Source organism: Chelmon rostratus, chromosome 6, assembly GCF_017976325.1.
Source record: "Chelmon rostratus isolate fCheRos1 chromosome 6, fCheRos1.pri, whole genome shotgun sequence".
NCBI lineage: Eukaryota > Metazoa > Chordata > Actinopteri > Chaetodontiformes > Chaetodontidae > Chelmon > Chelmon rostratus.
In genome coordinates, this window is record NC_055663.1 from 16,008,115 (window position 1) to 16,020,693 (window position 12,579).

Consider the following 12,579-nt stretch of genomic DNA (forward strand, 5'->3'; position numbering starts at 1 on the left):
TTCAAATGTGACATTTAGTTACATTATTCCCCTTCCTTCCTCACTTTCTGATGTATTGTCTGGTGATTCCTGTGTTTCCCCGGAAGTTATAGCAACTGGAGGGAGTAAGGGTGACCAAATGAAACTTGCCACTAGCTTGAATTAAGTTCTGGGGTTTCAACATTGTTGAAAACATTTGGAATAATGGAAGTACACAACTCAACAAAACACAGAACGTTGGTCTGGTCATTTTTAGACATTTGTCAAAATGTCTTATGTGTCCATACGTTCTGTAACTACTGTTGATAACTAGGTTATAAAACAGAAACCACACACAAACAGAACTACTGGGTTTTACTGGTTAGATATTTGATGTCTGGTATTATTTCTTGTGTCAGCTACAGAAAAAAAAAATGTGTGTATATTATTAAAGATAATCAGTTAGATATAAACTGTCTGTGATTAAAATTAATTGTTCCATTTTCATTATATGTATGGCTTCCTTGCCTCAAGGCTGCTAATCATTGCTTATTGACTGGAAAGTGCTCTAAATTGTAGTGCTGTGTTGGCAGTATAAAAGACTTTGATTTTGTTTCATTGCAAAAATAAATGTTATGACATGATACCTATTGACAATGATGGCCTTTTAAATCAATATCATGACATTGTACACAGTACTTTGTATTGAACGTACCTGCGCAGCATGTTGTTGATGTGTTATTGACTGTGCAATTTGTCTGAGATCAGTTCTGTGTTTACTGTGTTGCACTAAACTCACACTGGAGAAAAAAATCTGTAAGAAATCACCCTGATTCATCATGTCATTCGCTGTATTTTAGATCAGTATTAATGTTATTATTATGTTGTGAATTGTGTTGATTTCTGTGACCAGAAAACATACAAGAAAACAAATTCAGCTTCAATCTGAAACTTTAAAACTGTGATATTGTAAAGTTATCTTGCAACAAATATAGTAATTCATTTTTTCTGATATGTTGTTGCAACAGACTCCGTCTCCCAGAAAAAGAAAGATTAATATTTGTTTTGCTGTTTGCATGATATTGTTTCTTTCTGCGAGTTATGTAAGATGTTGTTGTGTTATGTACACTTACGTGCAATGTGTTAATTTGTTGAATTAAAAAAAATTCTGCCTTTTCCCCCAACTGCATTGAGTGATGCACAAACAATGAGCAGCTTCCCACTGAGCTCATGTGTATTCATCATCAGCTGGAAAGGGCTGAATCTGGTATGTTTTTGAAGGGTTTTAGGGCTCAAAATGCCACACTCAGACACAGTAGACAGTAGACAGGAGTTACATTTAACAACTTAATGAATGTTCAATGAATAAGGCAGCGAACAAATCCAAACTAGGCTATGAGTTCACGAAGGCTGAGTCCAGAAAGCAACTGGTCTGGGTTTCGCAGGGAGAGAACAGGTGATATCTGAACACCTGAGCACAAACACGAAAGGCCCAACCTGTCGGCCGTGTCCTGCAGTGATGCAAACTCAAATCAGACAGACAGGCGAGAGACAGACAGGAGAGGAGAGGAGACTGCAGCTCTCCACACAATCAGAGAAAAGGAGAAAATCTTTAGTGTACAGCGGCTAATAGCTCATATCATTTTTCATCACCAAAATGAAAACCTCTAATAAATGCTTCACTGTGTAGTTCATTTGAAAATAGCTGCAGTAATGCTTAAGTATTATCTGGCAATGTCATTGCAACTGTGTTCTCATATTTCGCTGTATGAGTATAGGAGTATGTCTTTATATCTGGAAAATTCAAGTTCTCTCTTGACCTTGGAAGCAGGAGTTGAGAAAATCCCAGAACTGTTACGAGATGGACTTTGTGGTGAGATTGTTTTCTCCACTGCTGTTTTCAGGGCCAAGTGTGAACTTCAGACCTTCAGCCAACATGCACTTATATCAAGAGACATGTCTGTTTCTCTTGATATAAGTGCATGTTGGCTGAAAATATGAGTTCCATGACAATAGGACAACTCCATCTGCTGATAAACACCATGTGGTGTGATCAAAAGCTCCACAGCAGCTACTAACTGGACATCATGCTGAGATAATTTTCCCAACTGCTGTTTTCCAGTGTCTACAATGAACCTCCTCAGCACCAGAGAGGAGTTTTCAAAGCTGATTTTCAACTATTTCTCCTCGCAGTTGCCTCTTCTTCGAGCCCACTGTCATTCCTGCGGCCTCTGACAGAAAGTTTCAGCCTTATTTTGCAACAAGTTGCATTTACACAGTACGTGCGACCGCTGACTGGACACCACAGGTGAATCGAGTGAAAACAGCTGTTATCCATTTTCAAAACTCAGCCTTTTCAGATTTGAGTAAAGCTGGTTAAACGTGAAGAATCCAATCCGGCAACAGAAGCTATCAGAGATGTGATCAGGACATTGTACAACAACTGCTGCACGTCTCGTGGAGAATAATGCCCCTTTGATAAGCCAGTTTTATTCTCAATTCACAGAAAGCTTTTACATGGAAATAAAATGTCACACAGTGACAGGATACAATATCAAACCGCTGTTTCTCCTGTTTAATTGGGGATTTAGTCAGATTTAACATTCCTTGGAACTATCATAATCTTATCTCTCCTTCTGTGTTCACTGCCAAAAAAAGTGCTTTTTCCGAGTCATTATTAGGAATTTGCAAGATGAAAGTGTAGTGAGGATTATATCAATCGGGGGGCATTGTTCGTACTGTGTTAAAAGACAGACTCATGTCAAGATATTTCATGGTTTTATATCTCAGCATCAGCTAATCTCTGGTGCGACTCTTTTGTGCCCCATAATTATGCAAAGACGCTTAATCAAGAGACTTTTCTTGACATTTCCTGCAGATAGAAAGCTGTTATCTGGACAATTAAAGTGTAATATAGTGTGAAAAATGAACATTCAGTACACAAGATGTGCTGCACAGTCTGCACCCCCTGAACTTTTTAAACATTTTTTGCATTTAATTATTACAAATTGGATCAGGCACACATGTCTCAGCATCTTGGCTGTGCTGACAATTGCTGAATTCAACTTTAAATTGTCTGGATCGACAGACAAATGTATCATACATAATGAGCGCCAGCATTATGAGGACATACGAGTGAATCTCCTCCCTTTAAAAGCCTCAGTATAGTGCAGCTTTTATTCTCAGCAGTGAGCAGGGCAGTGAACCCGTCACGAACTGACAGGATGTGGATGACAGGTACATATGCACAGTGAAATACTCTTTCGTGACCTGGAACACATATGCCGCGGTGAGCGAGTGATGAGGTCATTAATCTCTGCAGATCCACCTGAAAGGTGTCTTATTGCAGAGTGACACTATCAAACCAAAAGCTAGCAGGGGATCTCTCGCCTGTCACAGGGACATTGCTCCAGAAACTCACTCTACTTTTGGCTGGTCTTGCTGCAAGTCATAACATTTCTGTTACATTTACGAAGCATCAAAGAATCCATGACCGTGGCTGTCTGGGTGGACGTGTTACGAGGCAAAATGTTCCAGTTCACTGTCCCCAGCAGAGGCAACAGAAGTGGCAGTCACAGTAGAACTGTGGAGCTAAAGTGGAGCAGAACAAAACTGTTCTGCACAGCAGGAGCAGAGGAACCGGTAGTTTGTGCTACACCACAGGGAGCACGCAGCATCCAAAATATACGATTATTGTCATCTCAGAGCCCCATCACGAAAGGGTAAAAATACCACTCTTTTTAAAATGGGGATTTCAACACTGAAATCACTGCACGTTAAATTTTCATCTGCATCACAATTCAATTAGAGCTCAGGTTTCAAACTCTTTGGCCCCAGTTAGCAGAAAGTGTGAATGGAGAAAAGAGCACCAGCTGTTTTCCTCACAGTCAGGCTCTGCTTGACTGCTGTGCAATGAGGCAGACAGAACACTGTACAGTCAACAGGAGCGACTTCAGCTGAAAATAGTTTGGATTTTAAATATCATGCACAGAATACAATTTCTACGTAGTGACTCTGTAGGCCTATAACTAAACTGATCAGAATAACCCCACCTCTATTAAAAATAATGACTATGACTTATACTGGTTATATTGGAACAACCCAGGTACAAAAAAAACCTTGAATAAAAAACAGAATGCAATCATCTGCAAACAAACTGTGTTCACTGACAACAGTGTTCCTGAGCTCATGTAGTGATCTCCTTTATATAATCACATGTTCACAAAGTGGTGAACCTCGCTCCATCCTCGCTTGTGAACGACTGAGCCTTTCCAGGATACTCCTTTCATACCTATTCATGATACTATCACCTGTTACCAATCAACCTGTTTACCTGTGGAATGATCCAAACAGGTGTTTTTGGAGCGTTCCACAACTTCCCCAGTCTTTTGTTGCTCCTGTCACAACTTGTTTGAAACGTGTTGCTGCATCAAATTCAGAATAAGCAGATATTTACAAAAATCAATGAAGCTGATGAGGTCAGTCATTAAATATACTGTCTTTACTGTTTTCAATTCAAAAAAGGCAGACTAATCCTTTTCACTTTGGGAAGATGCGTGTGGAGACTTCTGAGGCATAAAGATTAATAACTAGATTTCCATTTGAAAACTTCACATGTTGGCAATGCAAGGTGGCAGCAACTGGTTGCCATGTTCAATTTCACACTCCTCTGACCTGAATTTCTCCTTCTCAGTAGCTCTGAGGGTGAAGGCTCTGAGGAGAATAAACTGCCTACAGTGAGGACAATTTTCTGTGGTTGACGCACTTTCTAACTCCACACAAATAAAATAAATAAATAACACCAAGGTCCATTTAGGGAGTTTGCCAAACCCTCGGGCCTGGAGATCTGACAGTCCTCCAAGTTACTGCACTTGTCATTCAGGCTGATGCTTTAAAAAGTCTGTTTTTCAAGCTTTAACTTGAAGGTAGACAAGTCGATCTAGCTGTCCGTGTTTCTTGGTAGCAGTGCTGTTTGTTTCATGTTTTTATTATCTAACTTTATATTAGTTTGTGAGTTTTTTGGTCAACTTTGTGTTTCATGATCTGTATGCTGCTGCTGACATTCCTGCCGAAGAGGCGCCAAAAATTCAGTTCTACATTATAAGGTTATGTTTGCATTTAATACAACTTATCATTCTGAAATAGATACTCCATGAGCAGGCTAGATATCTGAAACTTTGTTATTTGTTGTAGTTTGTAGATGTACCAGCACAATGCATGCCAGACTCCTCCGAATTTACCTGATGAGGAGAAGAATACAAAAAGAACACTACAAAGCAGGAGAAAACAGAGAAGTTCAGATGAGTAACTCAAAGGGAGCACTTGAGCTGCACTTTTTCATAGCTTAGCACTGACAACAACAACACAGAAAACATCAAAGGATGCCTGTGCCATGAAATATCCAACCCAGGCACAACTTTCACTGTGAAATGTCTTGTCTCATAAGAGAAACATTGACACAGGATTTGAGCAAAGTTACACTAAGTGAGTGTATTGATATAATAATGCCTTTTTAAAGATGTCCATTCTTAATTTTACTACATTCTTTATAGTGTTTAAAAAAGACTGAAGAATAATAGGTGGTTTTGACTGTTCAGTGAGGAGTGTGTGCAGTTCAGTATTGTACTGTTTTGCTGGATAATTTATCTCATCCACTGTGTTTCAGCTCTCCAGGAAGTGATTTGAGATGCAAACTGTGAAAATAAACCTCAGTTTACCTCAGTCGGTACGAGTTAAATTATTCATCAATACATTTCAACATCTGCAGAATACTGTTCGTGATATATATCCAGAGTGTAATGTTTATCATTTCAAAGGAGGACACTTATGTCGGCATGCTGCCTCTGGCATGGATCTATAGACAGCTTCATTATCATGCAATCAATACAACAATCAGTGTATCAGTCAGCAGTGTGTACCCATCAGTCAGTGTGAAACTCCTTCAGGATATCGTTCAATCCAGCCATCGTTCTTCAAACACATATCAGATTCAGGAAATTTCACTGAAGTGAACTGAAAGAACAGAAATGAAACTATACAAAGCACAAAGAGACGAGAAGAATATAATCACTAAACACCACAAAGACAGAAAGCAGTAAGATTTAACAAGATTCATAATCAATAAAACAAAATAAATGGGTAAAAAACATCCCGAGCAACACAGAAACTTGACTCAAACAACAATTTAAACGCCCCGCTTTTCATCCCGCTGAATCCGCTCATGATTGACTGAGACCTCCAGTTGTGAGTCAATCATGATCATGAGAGTCCATGTCCACCAAAACCATTAACCCACAGTGACTCTGACCCCAGGTACCTGCAGAGTGGTGATCTTTGAAGATTTTTTAATTACGCAAAGATGGTGAGTGGCTGCTGCTGTGTTTTTCTTTCATGTATTTCAGCCTGATCTTTTCCTTCCCTGTTGAGCAGGCCTACTGTTTTGCATGTTTTCATCAAATAAATAACAGATAAGTTGAAACCGATTTTCGATTGGCTTTTATGTCCAAAAGCTGTGTGTTTCCTGCAGCCGGAAGGTCACCAGATTTATCACAGGTAATGATTAGCTTATGCTACTGTATGCAAATAAAAACAACAAGAAATGGTTGAACTTCATTGTTTGCACCACAGGTAGTATTTCCTTAAAGTGCCATTTCCAACCAAATGTCTGTATTCTTCTTCTTTAAATATATCATTTTCAAAAAATGAATAAGAGAAACTCCCTGGTTTAAAAAAACACAACACACACCAGGTGTATTAAGCTGTAACTCAAGCATGTTTTTAAAAAATATACTTATTACTTATACAACCCTGATTCCAAAAAAGATGGGACGCTGTGTAAAACATAAATAAAACAGAATGTGATAACTTACTAATCCTTTTTGACTTATACTCAATTGAAAATATTACAAAACAACATGAAAGGGACATCCTCCGAAGACTCAGTTGACCACGAGCAATGATGGAGCGAGGTTCACCACTTTGAACACGCGACTGTATGAAGGATGTTACTGCATGATTGCATTCTGGTTTTGTTTATGTTTTGTGCAGCTTTCCCTATAAGATTTGCTAAAATATATTGAAATTATACGTTATATGTTGGCACTATTTTCTAATAAGCCATCCTCCATAAGTTGTTACTCATGGCTTATTATTAATATTGGTTTAGTTATAAGCCGTTAAAAAGAAAACTTTCACCATGTTGGGAAAAAATCCTTTGGTTGGTCTTTATCCTTTCTGTTTGCTTATACAGCAGCTATAAATGTTGATCTATCGATATAAACAACTTGTTTTTTTTAACTTTCTGATAACCCATCAGTTCTGCAGTGACGGTATTGTCACACCGTGGTGAGGTTTGTCTCGTCTTGGGTTTTTGTCTTGTCATTTCCTGTTTTATTTTGATAGTCTAACTCTCCTCTCGTTTCAGAGCACTTGCCCTTCCTCATGTGTCACCGGTGTGTCCACCCCGATCACCTATTGCCTCCACCTGTTCCCCATTACCCTCCACGTGTTTAAATAGTCGGCGTCTCCCTTGTCTTGTGCCAGTGTGTCTTTGTCCTTTTGTTTATCGCCACAGCCACAGTGTTCTTGTCTACGATTCCTTTGTTCCTCTTCGTGAGTGTTTTTAACTTTTATAGTCTAGTTTTCGCTGTTTTGTTTCTTGTTATTTCATAGCCAAATTTCAGTCCTCATTAAGAGTGTTCTTTTGTTTCTTTGCTGTTTTGAGTTCGTGATGGTCTTCCTCCATGTTTTAGGAGCGTATTCTACAGATTTGTATAGTGAGTTTCTCAGTATTGTTCATAGCCGTTTGTTTTCTTCCTCCTTCGGGAGCGTTTTAGGTTCTGTAAGTTATTTGTTCTTTTATTATCCTCCTTTTGGAGCGTTTTTTGATACCTTGTTTCATATGATTTGTTTTACTTGTCATTTCATGGTGTAATTTCATAGCTGTTCTGTTACACTCTGCGAAGAGGTCTCTGGGTCTAGTTCAATAAAGCTGTGTGATTTGCAATATCTGCACCTGAGTCCTCTTTCAAGTATCGGCCTGACAGGTACAAATGTTAGAAAGATGCTGTAATGAGCTGATTCACGGTTCAGACAAAGAAGAAGGGTAACACACGAAAAATGGTTAAAAATGACACCATTTACTAAATGGAATCACTGGCAGATGCTAGTCAAAGATGTGGAAAACAACTGTAAAATTAGTATTGCGGCAAGTTGTTGAATTAAAAGACAAAGCAAACCAAACAAACAACAGGAGACCGTGGAGAGTTGAGACAGAGCAAGGGACTGAGCAGGCCAACTTTAAGGGCTCCCCAGCCCAGCGACCCAGGTGACAACCTCCACACTGTAAGAGTAAGCCAGCAGTTACAACTTATGAACAGTTTGTAAAGGTTTCCTGTCAGGAGAAATTCCCAAAGGCAAGTCGAGGCGACTCAGTCAGACCTCTTCTGCACTGAACTCCTGCTCAGAGTCATCTGACATTAGACACACACAGATTTAGCCAGGGTCTTGTTGCTCTGCCAAGCAGCCCACAAGTGGTCCTGATGTCTCAGGAGAGGTGAGAGCTGCCATGCTGCCACCAGCTGCCCCTGCCTCTCGCTAATAATCCCCATCCAGGTCTCAGTCTCTGTGCCAGGGAGAGCAGGAGGAGTTACCGTATGACTGCCACAAAGAACCATAAGACCTCCACATGAGCCATGTGGGTTCTGTCGAGGACGACAGCAGGGAAGACAGAGTTTAAGAGCCTCAGGTGGCAGCCGTTCCCGCTTCAGTGGAGGGTCCCTACAGCCTGGAACTTACATGTTTCCTCTAGCGAGCCATCCAAAATCTGGGGATTTCATGGCCAGACCATCCTGACCTGGGTCCATTTTACCAAGATGGTCACCACTCCAACAGCTTCCTGACCTCTCCCATTGCATCATCATCATAAATCATACGAACTGGAGGGAATCACCACCCTGGAAACATATATGAAGCTCTGTAAGGCAGCAGATTTTTGCCTTGTTGTGGCAAAGGAGGCGGCTCAAAGCATGGTTTCCATCTGGCATTTGTGGGTAAATCTGCCTCAGATGTTGCAAGAGCAAGACATGAAGGGTCAGCATAACGTGTTGGACAAGACTTCAAGCTTGTTTGGTCCCATAGTAGATTCAATCTCAAACAGCATTGCAATACCTCATGCCATAACCTCGTGTCCCGCAGGGCTCGCTCTCCACAGCATGAGCCCCGCCAAGATCCCGGCCTCTCTCCCTGCCACTGGTCTCCTCACAGATGCTCCTCCTGCCCCTCAGCATTCTTTCAGAGAGTGCACTGCCAACTCTGAGGCCGAAGATTCATCCTCTGCAAGAGAAGGGCGCCACCTGCCAAACGTCAGGCGAGGAGATGAGCTGCGGCTTTCATTCAAGGCATGTCCTCACTTCCAGAAAGACAGCTGTTCTCTGAGGCCAGTACTGGGTCTGAGGACAATAAACAAGCCAATATGGAGGATTCCACCCTGAATGTTAACACCAGCTATCTGTGCAGAGGTACAAGGAATATTTGAGGTTTGCTTTTCAGAAAAGGGGTTACAAGTTTTGTCTTTTCCCCCTGGCCTCACTTTTGCCCCAAAAACATTGTCAGTACTTGAAGATGTCATATCTCGATGACCTTCTTGTGATGCCAAGTTTCAAGGGAGCTGGCTCCTCCTCAAACACACATACCACCCATTCACCTCCTCTTGCTAAACTCGGCCGAGACCCGAGAGAGCAGTGTGCAAAACATCACAGCTGCCCGTGTAGAGGCACACAGCCAGAGCACGTCGGCTTTACTCGGCCCGATGGCATCAGCCAGCCAATCACATTTCAGTAATTTCAGTAATTGCACTGATTGACACAAAGGGGCACTACATCATTTGATTTATTCTCCCGTGTATCATTTGCAAGGTGTGAAATCACAGGCGTGACCTCAAATTAGCTTTTTCAAAAATTGCTCTCATTGGTCCAAGAGTAGCGGTGGATCATTTTTCATCAGTGTGTCAGAAGTGATGTCTCAGACACCGCTGGCCTCATTCTCACTCAATGCAGGGGAAATGCAGGGGAATAATATATCTCAGTATTGCTGCCTGCTGCCATTTTAAAACTAGGCTGGTAAACCCACTGGGAACTTTGTTTATTCATTTATCAAATTGTCAGACAAAATATCACAGACACCACTGATCAGATTATGATGAAACTTGGAGAACTGCTACATATCAGCACTGCATCAACTGCCTCATTACAGGCGATTACACCTCAAAACAAAATAATACAAACATTACTGATTGGCTGACAGGACGTCTTCATAATTTGTGCAAGGGGACATAGTTATTATCACCTTTATTTGCCCAAATGAGGAAATGAAAACACTGAAATTGAGTACAAACTAAGCAAAGAAAACATAAAAAGAAATGGGATACCGTTGTCCCACGCCGAGTCATTCAGCAGCAATCACCTTCATTTTCTGTTTGCGTACCCACTTGCATAATTTATGAACAATGACCACAAATGAGAGGGAATGCAGTCAAGGATGGAGATGTAAACAACATTCAGATTCAAACTAGATTCAAATTAAGAGGGACCTTTGAGAACGGCTCTAATCAGAAACAGTATATTGTTTTTTTTAACCTTTTGCCACAAATCATTTACTTCTTCCTGGAAAACAAATCAGGGGGCGATTGTTATGAGACAAGCTGGTTTAAAGCTGTGACTTCAGGTCCTGAAAGAAAAACAGACGGAAAGGTACAGACGGGAGAGAATAAAAAAACGGAGACTTCCATCACGCCTTTGTGCCTTTTGTAACGCTTCATTCCTTTGTCTTCATCCAATCCAACCTATGGTGTCTGAAGCATTAAGTGAGACACACAAACGGATTAATTAATAGACACTGACCCAGTGGGACAGCTATTACACATTAGGCACAAGAGATAATAATTAGAGTGATAGCAGCAAGCACAGCACCTCAAACTGTACTCTTATGCATTACTTTTTGTATTGTGTGCTTTGTAGGGCTTCCTGTGGTGTGGTTTAGCTGTATTTGCTATTAACTTCAAACAAAGCAGAGACGGCGTATTATTGTCTAACTTACGTCACTCCGCAATGCTTCCATTCACATGCACATATAATGCAAAACGCCCATATGAATCTCCTCAATGTGTTTTAATTGTGTTGCTCTGTTGCTGCTTTTCACTGTAGTCAGCAGCGTGGCTTTTGAAGGGGTCTGTGTGTGTGCAGATAATGTGCGTCATCCTGTCCTTGACTGTGTTTGTTGCTTCATGATGGTATTGCACCATTAGTTCAGGTGCAAAAATACTTGTGGGTACTGTATGTGTGCTGCTATTGCCTGTAACTTTGCGTTTTGGGTATAATTATTCTTGTATAGCTTTTATTTTATTCTTATTTGCAGTTTATACACTTGATTAATTATTCTTTACTCATCTGTATTTGTTCTGTCCATTTGCTGCTGTATGTGGGGAGTCAATAAAGGATTATCTTCTGTTTCCTCCTCATGTACGAATCGTTCTTTTCAACGGTGCCATTGTTTTGTCTCCATCCGTTTGCGTCAGAGCTCTGCAGAGCTGCTGTGTTTAGTTCTCTCTTACACTGCATATTGTTTACCGTTTCAGTCAATATGTTTTGTCCAACTTAATAAACTCCATATGTAAGCATGAGTGAGTTTTGCTTGTTCAGCCTACAGTTAAGCAGTTTTGCTTACTCAGGGTTGCTGCTAAAATTTTATTCAGCAAAAATGCATCCTGTCACTAAAGTTTTGGCAATAACTTGTTACTGTAAGTTACTGCCGCGATGACTGAGTATGACTGATTTACAGTGGAACTTTACAGTGAAATTTGGATAAATAAAGAAGAGACAGAACAAAAGACTATCACATTCCACATTCAGTTAATGACTACAAATAGACACTTTCATGATTTTTAAACCACATCACGATGGATCCATATAGTATCTCATATGAGTCGGACCTCCTTTCGCTCTTTTGGGCCGTTCTGGCTCAAAACTCCAGCAAGTGAGCTAGCGCCAATGAACACACATTGAGGAAGTACACTTCAAATTTATCAAATTCTATTCTCCGCAATATCTTTAGGTGAAATCTGTGCCAGATTGTACAATATCACTGTTGAGGCATGTCACATGACAGTCGCCAGGATGTGAGAGAGAGAGACATATCATCAACTTCATCATCACTCTGCTCCTTTCTCATGTTTTGAACATACAGAAAAACAAAAACTGAGCTTTGGTCGGCTTTGTGTTCTGCGTCACTTCCTGACGTCCTGAGACTGGTTGGCATGCAGAAGATTCGTATTCATCCAGGTCTTGGTGCTTCTAAGTGCTTTACAAAGGCATCTGGACATGCTTGAAGCTCTAAAAGACATTTCACCTCTCATCCAAGAGGCTTCTTCAGTTTTAACTGACTGACTGATCCGAGGCATTTATCGTCGAGGTCACATGTGAGTCGTTAGGGTCCCATGAGTCATGGTGTGAAAGGGTGGTAAACCGCCTGCGGAAGGACTGCATTGTAGGTGGATGATAAGTGTCGTAGACCACCTCCTCTGTTCAGTGATGGTCATTCCACTTTGCTGCTCTGGCCAAATGTGTG